The sequence below is a fragment of the Neopelma chrysocephalum genome, unplaced genomic scaffold (assembly GCF_003984885.1).
Source record: "Neopelma chrysocephalum unplaced genomic scaffold, ASM398488v2 Primary Assembly neopelma1_26b, whole genome shotgun sequence".
Classification (NCBI taxonomy): Eukaryota; Metazoa; Chordata; class Aves; order Passeriformes; family Pipridae; genus Neopelma; species Neopelma chrysocephalum.
The window spans coordinates 2,288,577-2,300,037 of record NW_020897696.1 but is presented as its reverse complement, the minus strand read 5'-3'; positions in this window follow the sequence as shown (position 1 = coordinate 2,300,037).

The following is an 11,461-nucleotide window of genomic DNA, read 5'->3' as shown; positions in this document are numbered from 1 at the left end:
TGCTTAATTTCTTTTTTTAGCCACCATCTTTCAGTCTTGTTTCTTTGCAGTAGGAAAACTGATGAATTGTCAAAAAAATGTTGCTTTTTTGGCTAGCCAAATAATAAGAAAGGGAATAACTGCCTAATAGCAGATTTTCATGATGTAAAGGTTTCTGAAACCTTATGTTTTTTGCAGAGTTTTCCTTTTTTTCAATTAAAAAAAAGCCCAAAGAACTGGAGCCCTGGTTATGGATTACATGCTGGGGTAAGGAGTTTTCATTGGAAGAACAAGAATCGTAATGTAGAGTGTGTTTACACCAAGATACCAGGTTTTCCAAAATTATTCTGTTGTTATATTTCTTCATACGCTTGGACACAAGCCATCAGATATTTTCTTTGCACATTTACAGCTTAATTGAACATTTTCCTTCCCAGTAGAAGGTACAGGATTTTCTGCCCTACTCTTTTTTATGTTTTTGTAAATACTGTCAGGAATGGTTACTGGCAATGGATTATCTATATTTGTAACTTACAGTTCTTGATGGTATTGCTTTTTCACGTCTGGCTATGGCTTTGCAATTGAGTGCTGGGTCAAAGGTTGAAGAAAAAATGCAAGTGACCTTCTGGCCTTTCCCTACCTATTTCCTGTAATAGAGTGACCTTTCAGCCTTCTGTGGGTCTCTTCAGAAATTTTGTTGTGATACAATGCCTGAAATTCAACTATCATGGTCTTTGGATGACCAAATTTTGAAGTGGCGAGTCTGATTACATTCTTTCAGAAGACAGCTATGATTCCATGAAGATATCCCAAGATCAAGATCTTACTTCCTCTAAATGGATGCTGTTCATCAATCATCACAGTTCTTAATTTCCCAAGGTGTAAGGCAACTTGCACACACTGTTTGAAAAATAAAATGCCTCATTTAAGGGCAGAAAGCAACAAACTACCCCATTGTAATCCAGGTTGGTAAAAATATACTCATAGTGACTGTGAAGACTTTTCACACACACTTTAATATCAATGGCTTCACAGGACACAGCAGTTGAGAAAGGTGCTGTCTAATCTTCAGGAAGCAGAACCTGACTTTTTGTTATCTTCTTTCACTCTGAGATCTTTTTGCAGCTACCTGAAGCTAACAGCTCTCTGCAGGTACTGTTCCAGACTGGCTTCCCTGTACCCATTGCTAATGTGGTGGCTCTTGTGGTGATGCTGACTGGTGATACAAGCAATGCAATGGGGGCCCTGACAGCCATTTAACACGTAATCTATTCCTTACACTGTAGGGCTCTGAGCTATGCACACCAGGAGAGCTTATTCCTGGTGTCCCTGTTGTGTTATTTACCTCTGCTCTGAGCAGTTAAGTCCACCACAGCCATTTAGTAAATTATCAGTTTTCTTATTGGCCCTAAATTGCGCCTAATTAAAAATCTGACCTCCACAAAATAGTCCTCTTCCTAAAGACACAGAACATAAACAGGAAAAATCAGCTAATTGCTGCAAAAACTGCTTTTGTGGCACTGTAATTGGACCTCAGTGAAATGAATGAACCCACTGGGGATTCCCTAATGAATGTTTAACTGCAAACAGTAGTCGGGCACTTAAGCAGCTAGGCTGATGGTCCCTAATGAAATCAAATGAAATCAAATGAAATCAAATAAAATCAAATAAAAGAATCAGGCACTTTACTAACCAGATTTCTTGGCAATGGAACATAAAAATAATATAATTCTGGGTAAATAAAATGTAAAGAAAACTTATTTATAAAACAGTGAAAACTTAGCCAGTCTTGCTTGTATTTTCTTTCTTTTTTCTACTGAAAAAAACCCCACTGTAGAAAACTCTATATAACGTTTTGAACTTTTTCTAAAGATGTTTTGCCTCCAAATATCTATTCAACACAATGTGTAAAAATCTTGCCTTAGTGTGTAACTTGACATTGAAAAGCACGTCATTAAACCTGACCAGTATAGGACCTCAAGATTGTATCAATGCATAAAGCAAGCTTAAAGAATCAGGGACATGGCACCATCACATAACTTTGTGTATTATTTTTATTATTGTTGTTGTTGTTATTATTATTATATTTTAACGTCAGTTGCAACAGATCTTGAAAAATCATTTAGAGTATGGGTTGCACAGGTTAACAACTTGTAAAAAAGATGCTGAGTGTTTGGGGTTTTCTTTATTACAATTAAAAATGCTTCATGATATTCCCCTATTGAGTTGTAGCATTGACAACATGAAAACTTGGTAAGCTGCATTTTCTTTTATATCTCACAACTTTAAAATTTTTGCTGAAACTTAGTGAGGTGATGTGTTTATTTTGCAAGTATTGCAATTTATCCAAGGGAGAATTGGAGAAAATTCGATTTAGTCATGCACTGCCAGATTTCAATAGAAAAAAAGTGCTACTTATCATTGTGTCTAGCATTCAAATACATATAGTTTGTTTACATGTTATAAATAAAAAGCCTGTTGCAATATATTTTCTGAATTATGCGTTAGACTATCTGCTGGCTGTTTCTTGATGTGTGTGATAAATGGATATTCAGACTCTTGTTAACAAAAGGTAACATTACAATTACTTACTGTTGTCAGTGAAAATATTTTTCATGAGTAGTTAACACAAATAGACTGAAGTTTGCAGTAAGATTTAGCTTCTAAACTGCACAGTTAAAGCATAGTATACCTCCATTATGAAGTGTTATATGTAGCTAATGGATTTATGAAAAAAACTGTGAAGTATAAAAGCAATATATATTTTTGTATATACATGGCAGAGAGGCAGATTTGAATAACAGCTTTGCATACTGAATAAAGAGTCATGTTATAGACAGGAACTAGTGTTTATTGTCATGATGGTAGCAGTTGCTAAGTAGCTATTGCTAAGAACTGAATAGTTCATCTGATCTGTTCATATGTTTCTAGAAGTAATCATTGAAACTGAAGAGTCAGAATAAAGCAGATTTCAGCTAGAGAGGGATCTTGACCCCCGATTGAAAAAAAACAGTTCTATGACTGGAAAAAATAGTTTAAAATATAAAAAAACTGAACATGTTATTAATGTTCTTGTTAAGATTCCTCCATTTGGGCATGGCATATGAGAGTGCAGAAATGGGTACAGAAAGAACAAGTAAGGTTTGGCAGTGAGGTAGTCAAGAATTTTCTCAGATACTGTCATGGAGGAAAAAAAGGTTTGGATAGTATCATTTATTACCAATCATCTTCTAGTTACCCATTCTGCTTAGCACAGTTAGCAAATTGCACAGCCCATCTAAGATCCATTCCACTTGCAATGGTGAAGCTTGAGACAAAAAAATCTGTCCCTTAATAATCTCTGCATTAAGTAATATTTACCAACCACAGTTGTAAAAGCAACAAGTACTCACACTTTCAGAAAGTAGTCAAGAAGGTGTTTAAAATAAATCAAAGATCACCAACTGTTATCCATTCAAGGTTTATTGAAATACAAAAATGAGTGGTTAATGCAGCCTAAAGTAGGAGCATTCTCAAGAAATTGAGACAAGAAACCTTAGGGATATATATTTCATGATGGGCTAAATCACAGCTATTTAAAAAATTCCCTCATTCTTCAAGAAGAGTCTCTCTTCTGAAACTGTAAAAGCTGAGAAGTGCTATGTTGGAGCCTGCATTGAAGAAAATTCATAGTTCTTGTACATGAAATGCACCCACAGCGCTGCCTAATTTGCAATGTAAATACTTTTGAGTGTTTGGAAGGCAGGATGGGGAAAAAGAATATGTCTGTATCTACATTTGAGATTCTTGTTCAGTATGTTGGTGCTGAGCTCAAAGGACACCATACTTGGACTTCATGCATTGGCACAACTGTTTGACCCTTTATAGTCATATGCAGAATGACTGTATTTTAACTGAGTATAGAAGAGCAGAACATTTAACATTTATTATTACCTCCCAAATTGCAGCTCTTTGCAACCACTGCAAGAACAAATGGCATTGTCTTTCTATATCTGGTTTTCAATTACCAGGTCATACATAGAAAATACAATTTTCTTCCAATACCTGTATTTATGAGTACACAGATACTAGAGAAACACTTAAGCCTTTGCTTTTAGTTATCTTTGAGACCTCATGAACAGATGGGTGCTTTTTAATTGAAAATTAAACAATTTTGGCTCCTTTTTTTGAGCACAGATTTGTAGAAGTAGAGTAATACTATTAAAGAAAGGTTGTTGGATGTTAACTGACAAAACATTTCATTTCCTTTGAGAATATACAGCAAGGTTGAATAGATGGTAACAAAATTAGGGATATCATGGGATGACAGACTATTTCAGGTCACTTACTATAGTATTCAAGTAGTGGTGTAGAATAATCACAGTTCAAATACACACATTCAAATATTCTCACTGTATCAATCCCCAGTTCAGGAGAGAAGTCCATCAGGTGATTTTGCAGAGTCACCAGAACATCCCCAGCAGGGCTGTGTTTAGCTCACATTTATGAATCAGGAACTTCAAAGGTAAAAGCTGAATGTTTTCAATATCCAAAGATAAAAATCTAAAATATAGATATTGAAAACTCTCCAAGAACATTTCTTTTGGGATAAAACTCTAAATTTTTACTGAAGCTGTACTAGTCAGATTTAGAAATTTATTTAATAAGTGTCATGAAGATATACAAGTTCATATGGATAATACAAAAGTAATTGTTTGGTTCAGGGTGAAAAATTTGAGCATATCTCCTTAGTGTACTACACTGCTTCCAGATGCCTCTCTATACCTTGCCATTTGCCTAACTTCCCAGTCCAGTTCTTTCAATGAATAAGACATTCTTCATACACAGATGAAAACTTCTGGGCTTTTCTACAAGAAATTTTAATAATTTTATGTATCTCCAATTGTAATTTTACTCATCTAATCGTGTGTCGAGAGATGAATTTGTCCATGTTTACTGCCCGCAGCAGAACCAACAGCCACTGAGGGCATCACAGTGGGTGTTGCAAAGAGCTGCCACCTTCGGGGCCATGGCCAAGGCCCTTGACTCTCACAAGGTAGTGGCAGCTGTGCAGGACTCAGTCTCCTTTAGAATATTAAATTGCTTATAAACAAAGAGAAGACGTTTTCTCTCAGGAAAGTAAGTTTATTTTAATCGAGATTTTCAGCTGCTATTTTTGTAGCTATTTATTAATTGATAGAGGGTGAAATTTCCTAATTTCCTACAAAGAAAACCAATTTGAAAATGTGAAATTTATTCTCCTCTGTAAACTAATGAATCAGATATGAATGTTCATGTAACTAAAAATCACCTTTTCTGTGAATACAGATGCCAGCGCTACTTACCTAGGGGGAAAAAAATTACTACTTCAGTTCATAATCCTTTTTTCTTTCTCCTCTCCCCTTTCTCCAGTTTTTCAAATAATGGCATTTTTTCAAGCTCTGACAGTTTAGAATCACAGAATCAAAGAATATCCTGAGTTGGAAGGGACCCAACAGGTTTGATAACTGGTAAACATTTATTCTATGTATTTTTTTAAAAGAAAAGGATTTGCATTAGTCACTTGCAAATAGGTGAAGAACTGGGTAGGAAATTCAAGAACACTGGTGAAACACATCAGCCACAGAAATTTTTCTGCCAGGATTCATCACTCTTAATTTGTCATTGATTTCCAAAATTTTAGACTCCTATGCCATTTCATGCACACGCTTTTTGTGTGTCATCATAGCCACTTTGTGTTCCATTTTTTCACTCTGCTTGTCAGAAAAGAGGATTTTTTTTTTGAAGATCAGCTGGTACAGGTTAGAGCTACGTCTGAAAATTTATATCTACTTAAGAAAATACCTCTTTATGAAATTGACCTCTGACTACTCTGCCCCTGTGTCTGCCCCCAGGAAAGTCCACAACAAACTTACCATGTATAACAGTGGAAGCAGTATCAGTCTTTGTATGAAGGTATTTTACATAAGAAAAATAGGAAAGAGAATTGTCTTCCTACTATTGGAAAATAAGAGAAACATACTGTAACAGTAGTCCGTCTCCTTCTTTCAGCTTATACAAAAATAGCCCTCATTTTTTAACATCAAATTCTTCTGCATTTGTAACAAAGCCAAAATATTTCAATGTCTCCCACTCCAATTAAGGAAAAAGGACTGCTTTTGTTTTTTTTTCTTTAAAGGTCCTTAATATGTATAAAGGCAAATGTTAGAAAAATATTTTTAAAATCACCTCACAGTAGTAGCAGTAATTTACTAGTCTTCTTTTCATCATTTTATATATATATGCATGTAGATAGATATATATAAATATAGTTGTCTAGACGGTGAACCATCTGCTGGTCTGACAGCTGGTATGTGGGTACCTTTTATCTGGGCTTTGAGCCTCTGTTCTGGATGGTGCTTGCAAATATCCATGTATGACCTGTTTATTAGGAAAGCTGGGCATTAGGCTCCTGTGTATGCATGATGGGAAAGGTCTGTGGGAAAATACAGAATTAGAGGGATGGGAATCTCAAACTGACATGTTTCTAGGGGACTGAAAGGAGGAATACATGCGGGGGGTAATGGAAGACGAGTGTGTTTGATATGGGCTCTGGAGTGTGTCATAAATTGGACCCTGCTGTTCAGACACCTTGCATTATTTGTCACCACCTTCTCCCACCTTTGGGGCTGGTGGTATTCAACCTTGGAGGCTGAAGCATGGCTCTGCTGCTTGCACATTTGCTGTTGTCAGCCCTGATCATGAGCAGAAGGGAAAAGTAATTTTCACCAATGATATGTTATGTGTTTCATGGACTGAAATGATGCATTTCTGAGGCAAGTCTTTACTCCAATTCCAGCTGTGAATCACTGCTCTAGATTTCCTCTAGCACAACTGAGATCAGTCCCTTCCACTCAATGTGTCACTATCAGAATGCTGAAAATCAATCAATGATTGCAATTTGTGATTATTTGCGTATCTACAGGAGTAGCAGGTATTGATTCCCAATCTCTACATTGCCCTTTACGCTGACAGCCATATAATGAAGAAAAACAATAAGAGAAAAATAAAAGAGATCAAATAAAACAATTTCTATATAGTCTACATTGTTCCAACTGAATTAAAGCAGTAGTGAGCATGTTCAACTGCAGCCTTTCCAATTTTATATTCATTTTGTATAGTATTAGGAAATTTAAAAAAAATAATTATGCACTAATGCATCATCTGGAATTTAAAAAAAATCAAAAATCAAGTTTCCTGGTCTGATGTCATAGTAAGTGCAATGTGAGTCACTTATATGAGGAAGGAGGAAAACTACCTACAGTCTGCGGAGACTACACAAGGGAGCTGAACAGCATATGCACACAAGCAACAAAGGAAGAAAATATATTTTTTCTACTTCTTCATTTTAGGCTTTTGGAATTAATAAGCAAAGGGAAACTTGAGTGCTAAATTTTTTTATGTTAAAAGGCTCATTTGCAAAAAGACAAAGTAAATGGAAGAAAAATAATTTATGCAGTGAACTGCTAATCCAGCTGTTTTGCTTCTGGGCTTAATTGGATTTACCTAGAATTGATATTTGGTGTCAGCATGTGTTATATCGTCAGCACAAGCAATAGCTACCAAACATAAAGAATCCTATCCAAGGCAAAATATTAATTTATTTGGCTCATACTTATTGTAATCACTTTTTATTCATGTATGTTACTACTTATATTTCTGCTTGATGTCCTTTCATATAGGTGATCCAGTCTTAGTTATTCTATCTTAATATCTGAAGGAGTTCAGCAATGTAAAAGACTAACAACTGAACAAAATGGGCTAGGAAATGGTTATTCATCTCTTGTTCTGCCTTCCAGGCAGCTGTGCTGGCTATAAAAAGGTGTGCATTGTACCTAATGGCAGGTGGGTGACATCTGAATTCTTGAGTAAGACATATACTGTAGCATACAGTACCTTCAGCAAGAGCTTTACTGGTTCATTCTGGAAATGAGGAGTTACTCTCAGTTACTGAGCGAGATTTGTCAGCTAAGAAACTCCACTTACATATAAATGCAAACCTGAATCTTCCAGCAAAGCAGGACAGAGGAAATACGGTGTGGGAAGGATGTATTTCATTAAAGGCATGCATCACAGATTCATCAGAATGACCAACTGATGTTTCAACTACATTAGCTGATAAATATGGTATTTTTCTCCTTGGTGAGACAGTGGTGATCCATGATTCATTACATACAGGTATTCAACAGATATTTAGATGTTCTCTCCCAGTCTGCAAAATTTTGGTGATCTGTTCACTTTGCCTTATTGTGGTGATTGGTTTCCTTAGTAACAGTTTGTTCTGGCTGTCTGCTCTGGTGACAGAAAATCTTCAAAAACCAAATAATTAATGCAACAAGTGATGAATAGTGTGACATGGATAGTGCATGTTCTTGCTCGTGAATGGATATCCCTATTTGCTGGTGAGTGCAATGGGACCTGTTCCCCCTTCCTCGCAACCCTGCTCCCAGTAATATTTAAACATATTATTAGAAGTGAGGGTCCATTTCAGAGTGGTAGGCAATGATGTGGCTTCTGCACCTGCATGACAATATATGTTCGGCACATGGTTCACACATCTCAGTATAGGGGATTGATTTTAGCTCAGTGGAGAATAATGAAGGAGGTGATCATGGCTGAGTGTTCACAAGTGGAGTCTCAGCCACATTTGACCAGATGTGCTTATTAATACAGCCATAAACCTGAACTGATGACACACCTCAGCGAAGGAGACCACTGCCTCACTCCTCATCTTCTTCTAGTGCTTGCAACCTGTGCTGTTTACCTGTTTGCTATCATTTCTGCATGCAGTAGATGGGAGAGCAATTGGAGACTGTCTCGCTTGTTGTGGCCTTCAGTCCAATGGTCACAAAGCCCCAGGGTTGTGGCTCTTCCCCAAAGCTCTGCCTTCTGTCCTTGTGCCATGGCTGTAACCTCACACGCTGGCGTTGCTTCCACACTGGGATGCAGTGAGTAAGCACTTCCTTTAGCGACGTGCGGCAAACTGGGCCTCTTCCAATCCTCCCAATGAAACTAACTGCAACATGGGCAGCATTATCTGAGCTGACGTTGTTCAGGTGAGTTTGAATTGAATGCAAACAAGATCATTCCAAAAGCAGTAAGAGGTTACGGTCACACAATTATGTTGTGAGGTGGCAAATAGGGAAGCCCAGAAGGCCCATCTTTTAGGATTTCTATCACCAAAAGCCAGACAAGGAGAGCTCCAACTTCTTGTTAAGCACTATAGGTAGATCTGGCTGCCTCACCAGCTGTGCAATGAAGGAAACATTTAGATGCTTGCTGTGGCTGTGACTGTGGCTGCTGCTAATAGACCTTTGGCCACTGTCCCCTCCTCTAAATCACAGGGCAGGGTATGTGTTTGGGAGCTGGAAGTCAAACAGAGGAGGATGAATCTCTTAAAATGACCTCTGCCTTTGGGCATTCTCTAGAAGTGTCTCATCTTTGACCTCTGTAGAGTTTTCTCTAGGAGGTAAATTTTAACTTCATTGTTTTGCTTATAATGCAATTCATTGTTAATGCAGCTCCGCAGATTCCAATATCTTCCTGTGGAAGGACCTGCAGAGGGAAGAGGGGTTTAGTAACTTGGTCTGCTGATGCTTATGCTCAAGGGGTGATTATTCCACCACAGCTTGCTAGACAAGTGCCACCCTCTGAAGTCAATATGGTGCATAAAGATGAGAAACATTAGCAAAAGTGACTGGAGGGAGTCAAAGTGGAAGAAGAGGCAATGGTTTTCCTGCAGATAGCTTAACTCATTGTAAAGATGATAAAGATTTGCTAAGCCATTTGGATAGAATAAGGGAATGTGAAAGTATTTTGCTAGGTACATTGCTGCTGTTTGTTGGGGAGTATAGGACTGATTTCATTTTTCATTCCACTGACATCCTTCTCTTTGATATGGCTGATCCCCATGCATGATTGATGAATTGTTCCCATCTTTCAGAGCAGGCATGAATGAGGGTTATTCCTACTGTACCTTTCCTGCCATGGGAAGTACCTCTTCTGGTGACATTTCACAACAGGGAGCTGATCACAAGGGAAGGCTGAGGTAAGGGAGGGACGTTAGGAGGAATTTCTTCACAGAGTGATTAGATATTGGAATAGACTGCCCAGAGAAGCGATACAGTCACTGTCCCTGGAGGTGTTCAAGGAAAGACTGGAAGATGCACTTGGTCTAATGGTGGTGCATGGACGGTGGTGTTTGGTCATGGGTTGGATTTGGTGATCTCTGAGGTCTTTTCCAACTTATTGATTCTATGATTCTGTGATTTTGGAAAACAAGGCTGAGCAGCAGTGCCTAAATAAGGCATCTTTCAGAAATCCTACATACTCTTTTTTTCTTATGTCTTTACATCACAACCTCTGGATACAAAACAGATTTGATGGTCCACATTTTCATGAGCCCTAGAATTACTGCTCTTTACATTTATGCCTACCTTAATGATTAAATATGTCAGTTAATCACAATTTAAGTGAGCAAAATGACCACTGCTTTTCATTTGCATCTAGTCCTCTAGTGACATGAAAAAGAGGTTTCTGGATCTTTGTGGTAGTGATTGAGAACAATTTCTTCCTGAAGATCTGAGCAGCTTCCAAACTGGGATTTTTGAAATGGTTATTATTTGTTATAAATGACAAACACTTTTAATACTTCTATCTCTCCAAAGTTATCATCTTTCTGTCAGCTTGTATTACCCAAAGGTGCAGCTCCTGCCTTATCATTAGCAGAAATGCTAAGGAAGAAAGAGTGATGTGTGTGTTTATATTATTTTTAAAGCTTCAAACACTTTTAATTTTTAGGCATAACAGAGGTAAAATGAGATAACTATAATTAGTTGCTTATTTATTTGGCCATTTTGAGAATGCAGGTAGTAGTATATGGGGAATGACAGGAAGGATTTGTGCTTGTGTGTCTTGAAATTTAGGAAACCAATGCAAATGAAAACAGGGCAACACATGCTGATATTAATATATCCTCCCCAAAAAATCACAAGAAAACCTTGCAGTAGGGAACTGAAAATGCCACTTATATAGTTGTGATAGAAGCTAGTGCCAAAGTAATGTTATAACCAAAGCTATAATTTATATTCTTGTTAATTGATGAAAAAAACCTGCTTCATTTACGGAACTAACCACGTAGTGAGGTAACCTGACTGTGGTTTTCCTTGACATCTCTGTGGAAAGTAGTATCTGCTGAACTCCATAGATGGCAGCATTTCACTAAGAACTCAAACGACTCTTTCCTTTTTTTTGCTTTCCATTCCTTTTCTTTCTTTTCTTTCTTTGTTTCTCTCTTACTTTCTCTCTTCCTCCTTTCTTCCTTCCTTTCTTCCTTTCTTCCCTTTTCTGTCTTTCTTTCTTTCCTCTTTCTTTCTTTCTTTCCCGTTTCTTCCTCTTTTCTTCCCCTTTTCTTCCTCTTTTCTTCCCCTTTTCTTCCTCTTTTCTCTTTTTTCCCCATTTTTTT